General features: G+C 46.2%; 1 protein-coding gene across 6 annotated transcripts in view; it reads left to right on the forward strand.

Annotated features, from left to right (window-relative positions):
* The window catches only part of ATP8B4 (ATPase phospholipid transporting 8B4 (putative)), a 517,140-nt gene that overhangs the window by 112,669 nt on the left and 384,589 nt on the right, over positions 1-19,882 (forward strand). The window lies entirely within an intron of this gene.

A 19,882-nucleotide genomic window follows, 5' to 3' on the forward strand; every position in this document is an offset into this window, starting at 1 on the left:
ATTTCCTATCTTTCCTAGGGGTTTTATTATGTTGTCTAAGCCAATTTCAATATTTAGTTTTTAAAAATGATTCAAAAACAAGGTCTGATTTTCATCAGTTAATCAGTTTGAAGTTATTTCATGGAGCATTGTGGGTTTTCTCTGTCTTTAACAGGAGGGTACAACGTTTTTTTTTTCACGTCTGTATAACTTTGTGGAATATATATATATATATATATATATATATATATATATATATATATACATACATACACAATGGTAATTGTTGAACCATTGTTACTTATATTCATCGTATGTTGAGAGATCAGTGCAATAATAATATAGAAAGTTATATTCACGTGTCCCTGCCGCACCAGACCACCACCGCTGCCCTGGATCGTCGCTCTCCATCGCCATCATCACATCCCCTGGGTTTTCCCGCCGCTCCAAACTGTCACTGCTGCCCTGGATCGTCGCTCTTTATCGTCGTCATCACGTCGCTGCACATGCCGCTCCTATTAGATGATGGGACGGTGTGCGCAGCGACGTGATGACGACGAAGGAGAGCAATTGCCATGTAGCGGAGCATGAAGAGGACGGTCCAGAACGTCGGGGACAGGTGAGTGACACTCACTGGAGCACACAGGGCACATTAAACAGCTATCCGGTGGCAGCTGAAGCAGTCTGCACTGCCGGATAGCCATTTATGCGACGGCCCCGACATATAAAAGCATCGTATGTTGATGCTGCCTTCAACATACGATGGTCTCTGAGGCCATTGTATGTTGACATGATCGTATGTAGGGGCCATCGTAGGTCAGGGGATCACTGTGTGTGTGTGTGGATATATATATATATATATATATATATATATAATATGTACTGTATATACTCGAGTATAAGCCGACCCGAATATAAGCAGAGGCCCCTAATTTCACCCCAAAATCCCAGGAAAAGTTATTGACTCGACTATAAGTCTAGGGTGGGAAATACATCATCCCCCCCCTGTCATCACCCAGACCCCCGTCATTAACACCCTCATCATCATCACCCTGTCATCATCCCCCCTTCATCATCACCGCCTGTCATCATCCCCTTGTCATCATCCCACACACCCCTTTCATCATCCCCTTGTCATCATCCCACACCCCCTCTTCATCATCCCCTTGTCATCATCCCACACCCCCCATTCATCATCCCCTTGTCATCATCCCACACCCCCCCTTCATCATCCCCTTGTCATCATCACCACGTCATCAGTCCCCCCCCCCTTCATCATCATCACCGCTTGTCAATGTTTGATACAGTGGTCTTCAACCTGCAGACCTCCAGATGTTTCAAAACTACAACTGCCAGCAAGTTTGCTGGGAGTTGTAGCTTTGAAACAGCTGGAGGTCCGCAGGTTGAAGACCACTGTGGCCTTCGACATCATCCAGACCCCCCACCCTCTCACCCCCTTTATTTTTGTACTCGCCTCCGCTCGGCGGGACGTTAGGGTGCGCTGGTCTGGTGCTGCAGGACTGTCCGGTGGGGAGGTCGTCCGGTGGGATAGTCGTTCCGGGCTGTCCATCTTCACCGGGGGGCCTTTTCTCCGCGCTTCGGGCCCGGAATAGAGGCGTTGCCTTGACGACGACGCAGAGGGACGTAGCTAATGAACGTCCCTGTGCGTCGTCGTCAAGGCAACGTGACAATTCTGGGGCCGGGCCCGAAGCGCGGAGAAGAGGCCCCCCCCCCCGGTGAAGATGGACAGCCCGGAACGACTATCCCACCGGACGACCTCCCCACCGGACAGTCCTGCAGCACCGGACCAGCGCACCCTAACGTCCCGCCGAGCGGAGGTGAGTACAAAACTAAAGGGGGTGAGGGGTCTGGATGAGAGTTGTTGTTTTGAAACATCTGGAGGTCCGCAGGTTGAAGACCACTGAGGGCGGAGAGTTCACTCGAGTATAAGCCGAGGGGAGTGTTTTCAGCACGAAAAATCGCTTATACTCGAGTATATACGGTATATGTGTGTGTTTACTGTTCTAAAAAAATAAAGGGAACACTAAATAACACATCCCAGATCTGAATGAATGAACTAATCGTATGAAATACTTTCATCTTTACATAGTTGAATGTGCAGACAACAAAATCACACAAAATATATCAATGGAAATCAAATTTATCAACCCATGGAGGTCTGGATATGGAGTCACACTCAAAATCAAAGTGGAAAACCACACTGCAGGCTGATCCAACTTTGATGTAATGTCCTTAAAACAAGTCAAAATGAGGCTCAGTAGTGTGTGTGGCCTCCACATGCCTGGTCTTCTGAGGGATGTCCTCCAAGACCTGGACTAAAGAATACGCCAACTCCTGGACAGTTGTCCGAGACATGATGTCCGAGATGTGCTCAATCGGATTCAGTCCATAGTATCAATGCCTTCCTCTTGCAGGAACTGCTGACACTCTACAGCCACAGGAGGTCTAGCATTGTCTTGAATTAGAAGGAACCCAGGTCCAACCGCACCAGCATATGGTCTCACAAGGGGTCTGAGGATCTCATCTTGGTAGCTAATGGCAGTCAGGCTACCTCTGGCAAGCACATGGAGGGTTGTTTGGCCCCCAAAAAATGCCCCCTACACCATTACTGACCCACCGCCAAAGTGGTCATGCTGGAGTATGTTGCAGACAGCAGACTCTGTCACGTCTGTCACGTGCTCAGTGTGAACCTGCTTTCATCTATGAAGAGCACCAGTGGTGAATTTTCCAATCATGGTGTTCTCTGGCAAATGCCAAATGTCCTGCACGGTGTTGGGCTGTAAGCACAACCCCCACCTGTGGACATTCGGCCCTCGTACCACCCTCATTGAGTCTGTTTCTGACCGTTTGAGTGGACACATGCACATTTGTGTCCTGCTGGAGGTCATTTTGCAGGGCTCTGGCTGTGCTCCTCCTGCTCCTCCTTGCACAAAGGCGGAGTTAGCGGTCCTGCTGCTGGATTGTTGCCCTCCTACGGCCTACTCCACGTCTCCTGATGTACTGGCCTGTCTCCTGGTAGCACCTCCATGCTCTGGACACTACGCTGACAGACACAGCAAACCTTCTTGCCACAGCTCGCATTGATGTGCCATCCTGGATGAGCTGCACTACCTGAGCCACTTGTGTGGGTTGTAGACTCCTTCTCATGCTACTACTAAAGTGAAAGCACCGCCAGCATTCAGAAGTGACCAAAACATCAGCCAGGAAGCATAGAAACTCAGAAGTTGTCTGTGGTCACCACCTGCAGAACCACTCCATTATTGAGGGTGTCTTGCTAATTGACTATAATTTCCACCTATTGTCTGTTCCATTTGCACAACAGCATGTGAAATTGATTATCAGTGTTGCTTACTGAGTGGACAGTGGGATTTCACAGAAGTTTGATTGACTTGGAGTTACAGTGTGTCGTTTAAGTGTTCCCTTTATTTTTTTGAGCAGTGTATATATGTTATCATCAGTTGACATTGATCTTGTGATTTGCTCAGCCTGATCATCAGATTGTTTTTCAGCTTTAACATCCCTCTTGGGTTTACAGAGCACTAAGCAAGTCTTCTAAGAAGCTGCTAATTTTCCGTAGCTTAGTAATGAGCTATGACAAATGTTTGGTGTCAGGGTAGCTGCACGTCTCTCATAAACAGCCAGCTTCCTTTACAACAATGGTACAAGCTGATACTGAGGTGTCTAACCATAATTACATATTTCGTTTGTTCCTATTAGATCCATGTTAAATGTATTTATAATGTGTAGTTGCTTTTTTATTTAACTTTTTATATAAATGATGATATGATAAATATATATATTTTTTTTAATCAGATTCATACTCCAGAATGGTGAAAGGGGAACTCCGGTGGAAAAACAAATTTTCAAGTCGACTGGTGCCATGAAATTAAACAGATTTTTAAATTACTTCTAATTTGTGAAGTTTGTGAAGTTCTTTTTAGTCTGACAACAGTGCTCTCTGCTGACACCTCTGTCAGGAACTGTTCAGAGGAGGAGAGGTTTTCTATGGGGATTTGCTTCTAATTTGGACAGTTCCGGACATGGACAGAGGTGTCAGCAGGGAGCGCTTCCTGTGGAACACAGTAGCCAGGAGCAGTTGTGTGTGAAGCAGCTTTGGGTGTGTCCCTTTTTGTGTTTCTCCAGAGTTCCAGAGGCAGAGCAGGTGATTCACCAACCTTTCCCAGGGGTGTGGCAGGCTCCTTGGGAGAGTTTTCCCTGCATGGAGCCCCTGGCCTCCACTCCCCGTTCTTCCAGGCTGGCGGGGGGTGGAGAGAAAACAGCGACAGCCATTTTTCCGGCCGGAGGAAGAAGATCTGGCAGAGTCTGCAGCAATGCAGGCTCGGCTCCTCCGGCAATGGGTGCCAGCCAGAGATCCAGTGGAAGGAAGGCGAGGAGGCAAAGTATTGAGTTGTGGGCTGAGAGAGGGCCCGAAGAGTCCAGCGAGACCTACTGCTCCCGCATGACCGCACGGTTTGCGGAATACGACCGCTGCGGTAGGGAGCTTAGGTTGATGAGAGAGGACCTGCGTGGAGCCCAGAATCTGGCATGCTCTGGGTCCAAAAAGAATAAACTGGAACTGAAAAAGAGGATTGCAGCCCTGAAGAAAGACATTGCAAAGATGGAGGAGAGGAGAGCAGAGATCCTGGAGGGAAGCGGTCTCTTCAGGGAGAAGATGGAGAACCGGGATCGGTTTGCCGCCATGAAATCCCCAGGTAAGGTGGAGGTGGATGATGGGGAGAGTAGTGGCGGTGAAGAAAGAGAGGATGGTGGTGTTGGTGTAAAGGAGGAGGAGGTGGAGGAGAAGAAGTTGGAGGAAAGTGTACAGGTTGTGGAGGATGATGTATTGCCTGACCCTACTCCCTGTGACACCCAGACCACTAAGACTCAGGACAGCTACATAGAGCCGGCTCAGGTGGCACTACCGCTAAGCGATAGTGAGGATGATGATGTGGAGAGTGAGGCTGGGGGATTGCTGAGGGCTATAGTGATGCAGGAGTCCCCAGCCCACCTCCAGAATTTTACATTTGGTGATGACCAGTGTGATGACACATTAGTAAAAAGAAAGGCAAAAAAACAGAAGACCCAGGAAACTGTGCATTATGTGTTCCGTCCTTTCCAGCAGTCTGGGCCAGCTGCAAAGCTGGTTCAGGCTGCTGGGTCCTCTAAACTGCCAGACTCCGTTTCTGTGGTGGAACGGAGCCAGCATGGGGGATACAGCATGGCGTCAGTAAAAGCTGCAGACGCAATAGATGTGAAGCCCACCCATCCTGCCGGTAGGGAGGGGCAGGATGGGCTCATGGTGGGCAGCGCGAGTTATGCCCCTGGGTGCTCGGGGGGCGGTTCCCCGAGTACTGTGGGCATTACCGGCACTGCAGGGCACTCCCCTGTGAGGGGGGGGAGTGTCCGGGCGCCGGGATTATCCACAGAGCCTGTGAAGTCGGGTGAAGCAGCTGCTGGCGCTGTGGGAGGAGCTGGGGTGCGCCCGGTGGGGCAGTCCCAGAATCAGGATGTGATAGCAGCCATGAAGGAGAAGCCATCGGCGTCGACCCCAGCAGCGGCTAAGCCAGCACAAAGGGCTTTACTAAAGCCAGCCATACTACAAGTCCCAGCCAGCCCAGAATTTGTTAGTCAGGACAAGAATGTAGGATGTGATATTGATGGGTGTAGTAGTGTTGTGGGTGAGAGGAGTGTATGTGGGAGTGTCAGTGGAGTGAATGTTGATGGGAGTGGTAATAGTATGGCTGGAAATAAAGAGGTTGAGAGTTGTGGTGTGAATGGTGTTGTAAGTGGTTCTGGCTCTGGGTCTGGTCCGGCTGCCCCCCCGGCAGTGACTGCTCCCAGGAGCTATGCTAATGTCGCTGCCGGGGGTTCAGGGGGGTCCCCGTCTCCGTCCGGCCCTGGGGGCCATTTGCAACAGCGCCTCCTGGAGGCTCTACGCAGGGGTGACAGGTCGATCCAGGTAGAGGGAAGGGGTGAGGTCGACCTGTCTTTCTGGATAGAGAGGCATGGTTTGGGGGCTTTTCGAGAGAGAAATGGGGAGGTGGTCTGGTCCCTCCCGACACCCGGGCAGGACAATAACCGTAGGAATGTGGTCCGTCTGATTTGGAGGGGCGAGGATGCGTGCCCACCTCGCGCAAAAGTGGTTGAGCTCCTCCTTCAGATGGAATTCAGGGCGAATGACATCTTTGCCCTGATTCACCCCTATGGTTCGTCTGAGTTTGACGTCAGTTTCGTTCGGCCAGAGGGTCTTGAACTCTTCTGGTCGAACTACGAAGTGGCGAAGAACGAGCCCGGCTGGCGGGATTTCGCCGTAAAGGCGATTTCCCGTCAGAACTCTGTCAAGAAAGTGACCGTTTTGACCCGTAACGAGTCGCTTTCTTGTTATGACATCATGACCTGGCTTGGTCGGTATGGGGATGTGACGGACATGCCCAAGAAAAACTTAGATGAGCACGGGATCTGGTCCGGGGCTTGGACGTTTTCCGTCAAACTCAAGCGTTCAGGGAGTACAGTTGCCCACATTCCGTCAGCCGCCTTCCTTGGACGTGATAGGATCCAGGTCTTCTACCAGGGGCAGCCTAAGGTCTGTCACAGGTGTGGCAGCCCCACCCACTTTAGCGCAGCCTGTACTGTGCAGGTCTGTGCTTTGTGTGGTGGGGTGGGTCATCTGGCAGCATCCTGTAGGCAGATCCGCTGCCATCTGTGTGGTGTCCTCGGACACCCTTTCAGCCGTTGTCCTAGCGCCTTCGCCCGTGCAGCGGCCGCTCCGGCTGGGGAGAGCTGTGAAGTTGCCTCAGCTGGGGAGGGCACGGGCAGGGATGGGGGCGCAACAGGGCTAGTGAGGAGGAAAAAGGGCCCCGCCAAACTAAGGCGGGAGGAAAATCGGAGGAGGAGTAGGGAGCTGGAGAGTGCCCAGGTGGCGGGGGTAGCTCCGGCCCCTGCTCCTGAAGCTGGCCCTGTAACCACTGAAGCCCTGGAGGAGGACGTGCTGGATGAGGAGGTCAGGAGACTGCGCAAAAAGGAGGGCAATATGGCCGACACTTCCGATTCCTCCCACTATGAAAGTGTGGATGAGGAGAGTGGAGAGAGGCCTAAAAAGAAAGACAAGGGCAAAAGGAAAGGGAGAAAGAAGAGGTCAGAGCCCTCTGTTCCCTGTACTACGGGCCAGGTCCAAAACGGAAGCCTGATTGCCCCCCCCTCTGATTGACCTGTCAAACCCGTACCTCGTCCTCGATACCATCTCCTCCCCCTCCTTGGAGGGGGAAGGTGAGGGCGGGGTGCCTAGGGAGAAGGAGCCTCTGGGGGGAACTGGGCCCTGTCCTATTAAGGCTTCTTCCTTGGAGGGCAGGGCTAGACCAGGGCCAGACGTAGACGGGGATCAAATGGACCAAACTGAATCAAAAAAAAGAACTAAGAGTGGTCCGGCCCTCTCATCTTCTTCGGGGGATGAGGGGGCTAAAAAGAAGGGAAAGAAAAAGTAAAGGGTGTGGCCGTCTAATTTAATCACCCTGTATGGCGGCACTCACCCCATTGACGCTGGCATCTATTAACTGTGCCAGCATAAAGTCAGATACGGCTAAATTCGCAGCCTTTGATTTTCTCGGCCGTATTGAAGCCGATATTTTCTTTTTACAAGAGACCAGGTTGTCAGATCTAGCCTCTCTGGTAAAAGCCAGAAGAGAGTGGAGGCGCGGTCCCTCCCACTGGTCTCTTGCGGCTGAGCCGTATAGTGGGGTGGCGGTCCTTTTTACCGCTCCTGTTGAATGCCGACGGGTTATTGAATTAGAAATGGGGAGGTGCCTGATCTTAGATGTCTTCATGAAGGGACAAGAGCTTCGGCTCATTAACATCTACGCCCCGCAAACTAAGCGGGGCCGTAAAGATCTCTTTATGAGGATTAAGCCCTTTCTTTTTACAAGTCGGCAAGTGATCTTTGGAGGGGACTTCAATAATGTCACGAGGTCCCAAGATAGGAGAGGCTCCAATAGTCCGCTGACTTGTGATAGTGTGGCACTGATTAGCATAACTAGAGAAGCTCGCTTAGAGGACGCCCACATCCGGAGCCCCTCGGGCCACGCGGGTTTCACCTATCATCAAGGTAGTCGCAGGTCTAGGATAGATAGGTTTTATTTAAAGGAGGAAGCCGTTTCTTCCGCAGTGACCGTGGTTGAGGTGGAGTTCTCCGATCACTGTATGATTTTGTTTTCCCTGAATGTTTCAGAGACCCCCCGGATGGGAAAAGGTTATTGGAAGCTGAATTCGTCCCTCCTGGAGGAAGCGGAGATAAGACAGTCCTTTGAGGATTTTCTTCAGAGTCAGGTACCTTTACTGGGCCTTTGTAGTAGTAAGTCAGAGTGGTGGGAGATATTCAAGAAGCGGGTTGCGAGGTTCTTCCGCCAGCTCTCGAGCCTCAGGTCCCTAAACAGGTACCGCCTGTATCAGGGTCTGAGGAGGAAACTCGAGCTCCTTGTCTCGACTGGAGGTAGCCGGGAGGATATCTCCAGAGTGAAATCCTTGCTGATGAGGTGTCAGTACGATAGGCACGCATCTTTGGTTTTTGAGAGGGATTTCGGGAAGTACCGCTCGCCCGACCCTTACAGAAACTGTAAGATGTCAGTGAGTAGTAAAGTCATTTCAGGACTGATTGATAGTACAGGATCTCTGAATCGGTCCAGATCAGGGATCTTGGAGGTCGTCAGATCCTTCTACTCGCACCTCTTGGGGGGGAAGGATCTAGATCGAGACAGGATGTCGGCTTTCCTGGCTGAAACCATTCCTGAGCCAGGGGTAGACCCTTCTCTTGATGTTTTGGCAGAAGAAATCAGGGAAGAGGAAGTGAGACTGGCGATCGAGGGGCTCGCCCCTAAGAAGTCGCCAGGTCCGGATGGCTTAACATCCGAGTGGTACAGGACCTTTAAGGAGTCTTTAGCTCCCCTCTTGACTGAGGTATTCAATGAGTGTTTCTCCTCGGGCACTCTGCCAAAGTCAATGAGGAGGTCATCCCTGATTCTTCTGTCAAAGGGTAAAGATCCTAGCCGTATTGAGAATTGGAGGCCCATAGCTCTTCTCAATGTGGACAGGAAGCTTCTGGCTAAGATAGTGTTTAATCGGCTGGTGAAGTTTGCACCCCGGCTCCTTTCGGGGGCCCAGCACTGCTCTGTTCCAGGCCGAAGCACCTTAAGTGCTGTCCTTAGTGTCAGGGAGGCAGTGGAGCGGAGTAGTGCAGGTCTTTGGAAGGGGTACTTGCTGTCCTTGGATCAGTCCAAAGCATTTGATCGGGTGAACCACGAGTACCTCTGGTCCGTCCTCCTGAGATATGGCTTACCAACTACTTTTGTTAATTGGCTTAAGATCTTGTATGCAGGGGCAGAGAGTTTCCCGCTGGTGAACGGGTGGTCTGGCCGCTCTTTTGAGGTGGGATCCGGAGTCCGTCAGGGTTGTCCTTTGAGCCCGCTTTTATACGTGTTTGCAATCGATCCCTTCGTCCGGAGGGTAGATTGTGGGCCGTTGGCGGGAGTCGGGATGAGTCTGGCGGAGCTGGATGTCGCCCAGAGAGTGGTGGCGTACGCTGATGATGTCACCATTTTCGTCTCCTCGAGAGAGGAGGTCGATGTGGTGATGTCGGAGGTGGACTGCTACTCGGAGGCATCCGGGTCTAAGATCAACCGGGATAAGTGTGAGAGTCTCTGGCTGGGAGGGGGGGATCCCACGTTTGATCTCCCGGACACCCTCTCAGGGCCCCAAGAATCAGCAAAAGTCTTAGGCATCACATTCGGCCAGGATGATTATCCCACCAAAAACTGGGATGGTAAGCTCCAGGATGCCGCTCAGAAGGTGGACCAGTGGAAGGGTTGGTCTATGACCCTCAGGGAAAGGGTACACCTGATCAAATCGTACCTGCTCCCCTTGTTTATCTATCTGGGCAGCGTATGTATCTTGCCAGAGGCTTACTACACTAGGATCTACAGCCTGTTTTTCCAACTGTTATGGGGGAACAGGATGAACCTAGTCAAGAGGGAGGTTACGTACCGCACGAGGAGACTAGGGGGTTTATCTATGGTAAACCCTGTGGTGTTCTTTACGAACACCTTCTTGAAAGCCAACATCGCAAACCTCTGGTCAGAGAGGGCTTCTCCGTGGGTACTCTCCTGCAGGGAATGGTTTCGGCCTTTCTTCCAGGAATGGGAGAGAGGAGGGCGAGTGAAGGACCTCCGTACGCCCCATGGATATCTTCCGGCTTACGCTACCCCGACTCTGAAGGCGATACGTCGGTGGGGTCTGGGAGTGTGGGAGATCAGGACCCAGTCAAGGCAGTTCCTTGACAAACGGGTTCTGTTGACCCACTTCCAGAAGCCTCTGGCGCTCAGGGACTGCCCAGGTCGGGATCTGAGGGTGGGGTTGTATCTTTTGAACATGAAAAGGATCCCCCAGAAGTTTTGGGACTTGGCCTGGCGCTGCTTTCAGGGGAAGCTATATGTAAGGGACAACCTGAAGTGTAGGAACTCTGATGACCGGGGATGTCCCCGAGAAGAGTGCGGGGATACGCTGGAAAGCATGGACCACTTCCTGCTTCATTGTCCCTTTAATATAGGGGTTTACAACCGGGTGGGCGCTTCCATTGGCTGGAGTCAACTTGCCGGCCTTACCTATCCGGAGTGGGCTTATGGGGCATTCAGGTCCCTGGGTGGCCGAGACCGGGGCACTTTATTCTTAGTTAGTTTAGTGGTTAGGTACTACACGTGGAACGCACGGTGTTTAGTGTCAACCCAACAGAAAATCCTCTCCGAGGTTGAGGTCTGTAGGAATATCACCGGTGACCTTGGGAAGATTAGGTCTTTGGAGTATGGCAGTCTTGGTACCAGTAGGGCTTCTCTCCTGTGGAGAGGGTTTTCTTTTGATGTGCCCTAGGTACTAGGCCCTTAAGGTGAAGTACCTTATTTTGGCCAGGGATAGTGTATATATCTTAGGGTGAGTATAGGGTCAGTTTCATGAAGGGATAGTGATAGGGTTAGAGGTTGAAAGGGAGAGAAATTTCAATTTAATTTTATCAGGATTGCCATCCTTCTTCCTGGTGGGGGGCTATGCATGTCACCTTAGCCTTTTGTTTTGTTTTCTATGGATGGATTGTAAAGGGCTTGCAGGCAACCAAACTTGGGCCTTGTGGTTTTTGTGTATTGTATTGTTAATATTGCTTTGTTGTAGAATATGTATATATTGTTTTGTATATATTGGTCTGTTTACATTAGGTGGGTAGGGGTGTATTTTAGGTTGGGTGGGGGGTTTTTGGGGGGTGGTGGTGGTGTGTACCCAGGACTGGACTGTTGCAGTGGGTACTATTTTGGGGGTCCGGTATGGGTCAGTTGTGGACAAAAACTGTGACCTATGGACTCTGACTCATGTCCAGAGGGAGTGGTGGGTGATGGGATAGTTTAGTATAGGTTGGTTGTTTTTCTGTGTTAAGTTGTTTGTTATGTATATTCTGTATGATTTTATGTATAATTTTTTTTTTTTTTTTTTTTTTTTTTTTTTTTTTAATATAATGTCATAATTATTTTGTGAGAAAGGCAGTCGGACCAGTTTTCAGTTATTATAGCATTGTGTTAAGAGTACACTATATTTATGTCTGTGTTTATGTTTGTGTCCCAGTGTGGATTAGTTTTAGTTTGTGGGTATATGTATGTGTGTTTGGGTGGGGGTGGGGGGGGTGGGGGGGGGGGGGTTGGAGGGTAGGGGAAGTTAAAAAAACAAAAAAGGAAAAAAAAAGAAAAATGTGTGTATGTGTGTATGTGTATGTATGTGGATATGTGTATGTATGTATGTATATATATATATATATATATGTATATATATATATATAGTATATAAAAAAAGGGGAAAAAAAATATAGATGTATAAAAAAAAAATAATATATATTTTGTTATCCAAGTTGGATTATTTTTGTTACGGCAGCTAGCCATTTTTTTTTTTTTTTTTTTTATTTTTATTTTTTTAATTTTTTTTTATTTTTTATTTTTTTTATTTTTTATTTTTTTTTGTCTTGTTATTAGGGGGGGGGGCAGTGTGGTTATGTTTCCTAGTTTGGATATTTTTAGTTTTTGATCCCAGCGAGGAAAGCTTTATTTATGTTCATTAGGTATGTGTGTGTGTGTGTGTGTGTTGGACTATAGTAGGTAATGATTTATTTATTTATTTTTGGTTTATCTGGGCTGGCCGGTTTAAGTTGTTATTTTGAGATGAATAGTTTGTTGTTATGTTCAGTTTTGTTAATTTTGTTACAGTGAAATGAACTTGTTTTGTGTTTTGTACTTTTATAATAAAAAAGAGTGTCAGCAGAGAGCACTGTTGTCAGACTGGAAAGAACTTCACAAATTTCTCTGTAGTATACAGCAGCTAAGTACTGGAAGGTTTCCGATTTTTTTAATAGAAGTAAATTACAAATTTGTTTAACTTTCTGGCACCAGTTGATTTGAAAACATTTGTTTCCACTGTAGTTCCCCTTTAACCCCTTAAGGACACAGGACGTAAATGTACGTCCTGGTGAGCTGGTACTTAACGCACCAGGACGTACATTTACATCATAAGCATAACCACGAGCATCGGAGCGATGCTCGGATTATGCGTGGCAGGTCCCGGCTGCTGATCGCAGCCAGGGACCCACCGGTAATGGCGGACATCCGCAATCCCGCGGATGTCCGCCATTAACCCCTCAGATGCCGTGATCAATACATTATCGGATTGCCCGCAGCGCTGCTGCAGCGATCCGGTCATCCAGCACGGCAGACAGAGGTCACCTCACCTGCCTCCGCTGTCTTCCCGGCGTCTTCTGCTCTGATCTGCCTTCCCGCAGACCAGAGAAGAAGATCACCGATAACACTGATCAGTGCTATGTCCTATACATAACGCTGAACAGTATTAGCAATCAAATGATTGCTATAAATTGTCCCCTATGGGGACTATTAAAGTGTAAAAATTAAAGTAAAAAAAGTAACAAAAAAATAAAGTAAAAAAAATTTGAAAAAATTAGAAAAACATACATTGTCCCATTTTTCCTATTTCACCCCCCAAAAATCTAATTTTTTTTTATTATATACATATTTGGTATCGCCGCGTGCGTAAATATCTGAAATATTAAAATAAAATGTTAATGATACCGTATGGTGAACGTAAAAAAAAAAGTCAAAAATAGCTGCTTTTTTAGAACATTTTATACCCAAAAATGTTTATAAAAATGGATTAAAAGTTTTATATAAGCAAATATGGTATCAATAAAAAGTACAGATCACGGCGCAAAAAATGAGCCCTCATATTGCCACTTATACGGAAAAATGAAAAAGTTATAGGTCTTCAAAATAGGGGGATTTTAAACATATTAATTTGGTTAAAAAGTTTGCGTTTTTTTTTTAAGCGCAACAGTAATAGAAAAGTACCGTATTTATCGGGGTATACCACGCACCGGCCTATAACATGCACCCTCATTTTACCAAGGATATTTGGGTAAAAAAAGTTTTTACCCAAATATTCATGGTAAAATGAGGGTGTGTGTGTGCGCGTGTATACCCCGATACACCCCCAGGAAAGGCAGGGGGAGAGAGGCCGTCGCTGCCCGCTTCTCTTCCCCTGCCTTTCCTGGGGTCTAGAGCCCTGCTGCCCGCCCTTCTCACCCCCTGGCTATCGGCGCCGCTGCCCGTTCTGTCCCCCTGACTATCGATGCCGGTGCCCCATTGCCGGAGCCGATAGCCAGGGGGAGAGAAGCAGCGCCGACAGCCAGGGGGAGAGAAGGGGCAGCGGCACCCATTGCCGGCACCGCTGCCCCGTTGCCTCCCCCCATCCCCGGTGGCATAATTACCTGTTGCCGGGGTCGGGTCCGCGCTGCTGCAGGCCTCCGGCGTGCGTCCCCTGCGTCGTTGCTATGCACGGCGCGGTGCACTGACGTCATGCGCCTCACCGTGCAGCGCATAGCAAGGATGCAGGGGACACACGCCGGAGGCCTGCAGCAGCGCGGACCCGACCCCGGAAACAGGTAATTATGCCACCGGGGATGTGGGGAGGCAACGGGGCAGCGGCGTCGGCAATGGGTGCCGCTGCCCCTTCTCTCCCCCGGCACCGATAGTCAGGGGGACAGAACGGGCAGCGGCGCCGATAGCCAGGGGGTGAGAAGGGCCTGCAGCAGGGCTCTAGACCACAGGAAAGGCAGGGGGAGAGAAGCGGGCAGCGGCGGCCTCTCTCCCTCTGCCTTTCCTGGGGGTGTATCGGCGTATAACACGCACATAGACTTTAGGCTAAAAATTTTATAAATTAAATTATAAATAAAATATAAATTTTATAAATATGGTATGTTATCATGGGTATCATTTTAATTGTATTGACCCAAAGAATAATAAGCACATGTCATTTTTACCGTAAATTGTACGGCGTGAAAATGAAACCTTCCAAAATTAGCAAAATTGCAGTTTTCTTTTTAATTTCCCCACACAAATAGTATTTTTTGGGTTGCGCCATACATTTCATGGTAAAGTGAGTGATGGCATTACACTGGACAACTTGTCACGCAAAAAACAAGCCCTCACACTAGTCTGTGGAAGATTTTTTTTGAAGGCGCGGAGGAAAAAACAAAAATGTAAAAATAAAATTGAGTCCTTAACCCCTTAAGGACGCAGGACGTAAATGTACGTCCTGGTGCGGTGGTACTTAACGCACCAGGACGTACATTTACTTCCTGTGCATAACCGCGGGCATCGGAGCGATGCCCGTGTCATGCGTGGCTGATCCCGGCTGCTGATCGCAGCCAGGGACCCGCCGGCAATGGCCGATGCCCGCGATCTCGCGGGCGTCCGCCATTAACCCCTCAGGTGCCGGGATCAATACAGATCCCGGCATCTGCGGCAGTGCGCGATTTGAATGAATGATCGGATCGCCCGCAGTGCTGCTGCGGGGATCCGATCATTCATAACACCGCACGGAGGTCCCCTCTCCTTCCTCCATCCGGCTCCCGGCATCTCCTGCTCTGGTCTGAGATTGAGCAGACCAGAGCAGAAGATGACCGAAAACACTGATCTGTTCTATGTCCTATACATAGAACAGATCAGTATTAGCAATCATGGTATTGCTATGAATAGTCCCCTATGGGGACTATTCAATTGTAAAAAAAAATGTAAAAAAATTTAAAAGTAAAAGTAAAAAAAAAGTTAAAAATCCCCTCCCCCAATAAAAAAGTAAAACATCCGTTTTTTCCTATTTTACCCCCAAAAAGCGTAAAAAATAAATTTTATAGACATATTTGGTATCGCCACGTGCGTAAATGTCCGAACTATTAAAATAAAATGTTAACGATCCCGTACGGTGAACGGCGTGAACGAAAAAAAAAAGTCCAAAATTGCTACTTTTTTTAATACATTTTATTAAAAAAAATTATAAAAAATGTATTAAAAGTTTTTTATATGCAAATGTGGTATCAAAAAAAAAAGTACAGATCATGGCGCAAAAAATGAGCCCCCATACCGCCGCTTATATGGAAAAATAAAAAAGTTAGAGGTCATCAAAATAAAGGGATTATAAACGTACTAATTTGGTTAAAAAGTTTGTGATTTTTTTTAAGCGCAACAATAATCGAAAAGTATGTAATAATGGGTATCATTTTAATCGTATTGACCCTCAGAATAAAGAACACACGTCATTTTTACCATAAATTGTACGGCGTGAAAACGAAACCTTCCAATATTAGCAAAATTGCGTTTTTCGTTTTAATTTCCCCACAAAAATAGTGTTTTTTGGTTGCGCCATACATTTTATGATATAATGAGTTAAGTCATTACAAAGAAAAACTGGTCACGCAAAAAACAAGCCCTCATAACTAGTCTGTGGATGAAAATATAAAAGAGTTATGATTTTTAGAAGGTGAGGAGGAAAAAATGAAAACGTAAAAATTTAATTGTCTGAGTCCTTAAGGCCAAAATGGGCTGAGTCCTTAAGGGGTTAAGGCCCAAATGGGCTGAGTCCTTAAGGGGTTAACAAACCCCTATAACTTTCTTACGTTTCCATTTATGCAGCTGTAGGGCTCATTTTATGTGCCATGAACTGTAGTCTTTTTTTTTTTTTTTTTTTTTTTTTTTTTATCAGTACCACTTTTTGATCACTTTTTATTCTTATTTTTTTCCTGGGATGTGATGTGACCAAGAATTAGCAATTTTGGACTTTTTTCTTTTCATAACATTTACATTGTTCATTGTATGGAATCATTAACACTGTTTTTACATTTTTATTTGTAAAAAATCTTTTTTTATTGAAACATGGGCTTATTTACATTTATTTACATTCATTAAAACTTTTACCAAATGTAAATTCTAAATAAAGTTTGTAATTTACTTTTCTTTTTACATGTTTTTGAGTCCCCATAGGGGACTATGCATAGCAATTTAATGAATACTATTACTGTTCAATGCTATCTATGCATTGGCATAGCATTAATAATTAATATCTGCAATCCACTTGTATAGTCTGCCAGAAGGCAGAACATACAAACAAATCTTTGGAGCGGCGGGAAAGCAAAGCTCTGGACACCATCTTGATTCATCTGACCCCTGCAATCGTTCTGCGGGGGGTCCAATCAGTCTCTGTAAGCTCCCCTAATACTTCAGATGAATGTGGTTATCTGAAAGGATAATAGTGACATCAGCATGATCACTGAAATCTGCCATTAGCGGTGGGTACGCTGCTGATAGCAGCAAGGACCCGAGGTCCATGTGTGCCAACTACCAGGCAGATAAAGTGTACAGGTATGTTGTGCGTCTTCTTGGGGTTAAAGGGGTACTCTAAACAGATTTGTATATAACTTATATGCAGAAATCTTAATCCTTCTAATACTTATCAGCTGCTGTGTACTCCAGAGGAAGTTGAGTTGTTCTTTTCTGTCTGACCACAGTGCTCTCTGCTGACACCTCTGTTCATGTCAGGAACTGTCCAAATCCCCATAGCAAACCTCTCCTGCTCTGGACAGTTCCTGACATGGAAAGAGGTGTCAGCAGAGAGCGCTGTGGTCAGACAGAAAATAATAGTTCAACTTCCTCTGTAGTATACAGAGGCTGATAAGTATTGGAAGGATAAAACATTTTTAATAGAAGTAACTCACAATTCTGTTTAACTTTCTGGCACCAGTTAATTAAAAAAAAAAAAAACGTATCCACCGGAGTACCTGATGACAAACTGATGACACAAACCAGCACCACTTGTCTGCTATTGTGTAGGTCCTCCATATGTCACCAGAACTGCTCTGTCCTGTTGAGGCCTGGACTGCACAAGACTATTATCATGGGGTATTTGGAAGCAAGACATAAGCAGCAGATCCTAAAAGTTCTGTAAGTTGAGAGTTGGGTTCTCCATTAATTGGACTTGTTTCATCGAACACATCTCTCAGATGCTCAATCACATTCAGATTTGGACAATTTGGAGGCCAAATCAACACCTACGGCGTGGTTCACACATAATATTTTGGCTAGTATTAGGAACTCATTTTGGTCCTGTTTTTTGGGCCAAAACCAATAGTGAATGCAACACAGAGAAAAAAAAAGTATATTTGTGCTTTGGAACCATTCTGGTTTTGGCTAAAAGTACCAGAATGCTACAGTATGTGTAAATCCAACCTTGAATGGTCATTTTTATTTCCTCTACCATGTTTGTAATTTTTCACTGTGGCTGAAAGGGAAGCAAGGGGTTCCCTCTTATCTTGTACTACACATAAAGTTCTGGCCAGCTGTCCCTGTGCGCATTGGAGAGGACATTTTAAGGGGCTCAGTAATCACCTTGTCACCAATTTAAAGGCTTAATGTAATCAAACCGTAAAGGCTTTTAAAAATACTGTTACACTATAAAATGTATGCACATCACTCCGTGAAGACTGAAAGAGTGTCCTTTAGGCCTCCATCAGGCCTGTATACATCTGTATACTTTATTTTTTTTTCTATTTTATGTAGTTGCCGCAAAACCATGAGGGAGATTTTTCAAAAACTGCAGAGTGGTGCAGTTGCCCATAGCAACAAATCAGAAGATTTCTTTCATTTTATCACAGGCCTTTTTAAAAATGAAAGCTGGAATGTAATTAGTTGCTATGAAAAACTACTTTACTGTTTCTCTGCACAAGGTTTGATAAATCTGCCCCCATATATATTTTTAACCTGCTGTGTTTTTTGTGAAAATTGCAAATACACCCTTAGGGCAGAGTCACCTGTGCCATAGTTTGCTGCATATTTTCTGCACCTGATTTCGCTACCCATTGACTTCAATGGCTAGGAGATTACACAGCAGCAAAATATGGCATGTGTGACCCTACCCTTAAACATACATAAATGTGTTTTTTGATTCTGATAATTCTGTAGACAGCCTACTGGTATTAGTAAATTGGATACTATATCCTGTTGACATCAATGGGCTCTTCTTAGTGATTAATATTTTTAACTTATATCTTTGTAATTACAATTCATGTTTACAATTACACTTAGTTACTATGAAATATAAATATTTTTGTGCAGCTTTTGTTTTATAAATGACTACCAAAATAAAGCATTATTGACTTACATTTATTTCCCTGTGTATTTCTCTTACACATCTAAATGTTTGCAATGTATTTCTTTCAAAGCCTATGTTTCATCTTTGAAATTTTTGTGTGATTCTTGAGTGCCCCCTACATGACATTGTGTTATTTCCTTGTAACTACTGAAAATGGCATGGTTTATGGCATAAGCTTTATGCTCGCAACTGTGCACCTTCTGGATAGAAATTTTTTGTATGGTTAAAAAATGACACATTTGTACAACACACCCCATACAAAATTGTCCCATGTTAAATGCCATGCCAGAATACAGTCAGAGATTAGGCATTAGATTAATTCATTTTATTATAGTTAATCTGGACCCCACATACTCCATTTTAGATCCAAAATTCAGTTGTGTCCTTGAACTGCTTTAGGATGTTCAATAAAATAGTGATAAATATTTGTTATGTTATGCATGTTTGGCCACAGCTCCATTCATTCTGTATGGGACCTATTAACATTTTTAAATGCTAAACTAGGCTGTGTTCAGAAGTGAATGGAGTCATGTCTGAGCGGACTTTAACTTATACTAAACCTCCTGTATGTTTCACATATTCCCAATTTTTCCAGTCATATTTCACACTGTACAGGATTCAGTGTCAGTCAGCAGTGACTCTGCATAGTGAAAGTGATTGATGGCTTCTCTCACTGATAGGACCCTAGGATGGAGTGGACCCTCTAAATTGAACTAAAATTTTTATTAAATAATGTATGTTCCGGCATCCCTTCCAAACGTCTGGAGATATTTAGATAAAATATGGTACGGTTACTATTTGTCTACTAAAAAATTAGCAGAGTTAAATTAACTATAACCCACCTCATTCGTGTGAGTCAGGGTTTTTGTCCTGAAGTTCCATGCTAGTCTAATAGGACTTATGTCCATTGTGTGAGGTATAAAAAATATTAAACTTCTACTTACCTCCAGCATTCCTTCTCCACTCTCCTGCAGTGGTTGTCTTCCTGAAATTGCAGCGTGACTGTCGTCTACAGGTGCTCCTGGGCCCAGTGTGTCATAATGCTACTCAGTGAATCATTGGCTGAGCTGGGACAACGCCCATTGATTAGCTGAGCTGCAGCTTCAGGAAGATGATCGCTGTGGAGGATCAGAGCAGGACACTGGAGGTTCCGCAGGAGTGATGGAGGTAAGTAGATGTTTATTTATTTTTTTATACCCGCACAATGTTCTCCTTTATGCGTCTCGTTAAATTTAGTGGTGCTTGTGGTCTTCCTGCTACTTTGCCATGATTTTATTGATCATTACCTTTGCCAGCTTCAGAACCTCAGCAGTTAACTTCAACC

Source organism: Hyla sarda, chromosome 4 (assembly GCF_029499605.1).
Source record: "Hyla sarda isolate aHylSar1 chromosome 4, aHylSar1.hap1, whole genome shotgun sequence".
Taxonomy (NCBI): domain Eukaryota; kingdom Metazoa; phylum Chordata; class Amphibia; order Anura; family Hylidae; genus Hyla; species Hyla sarda.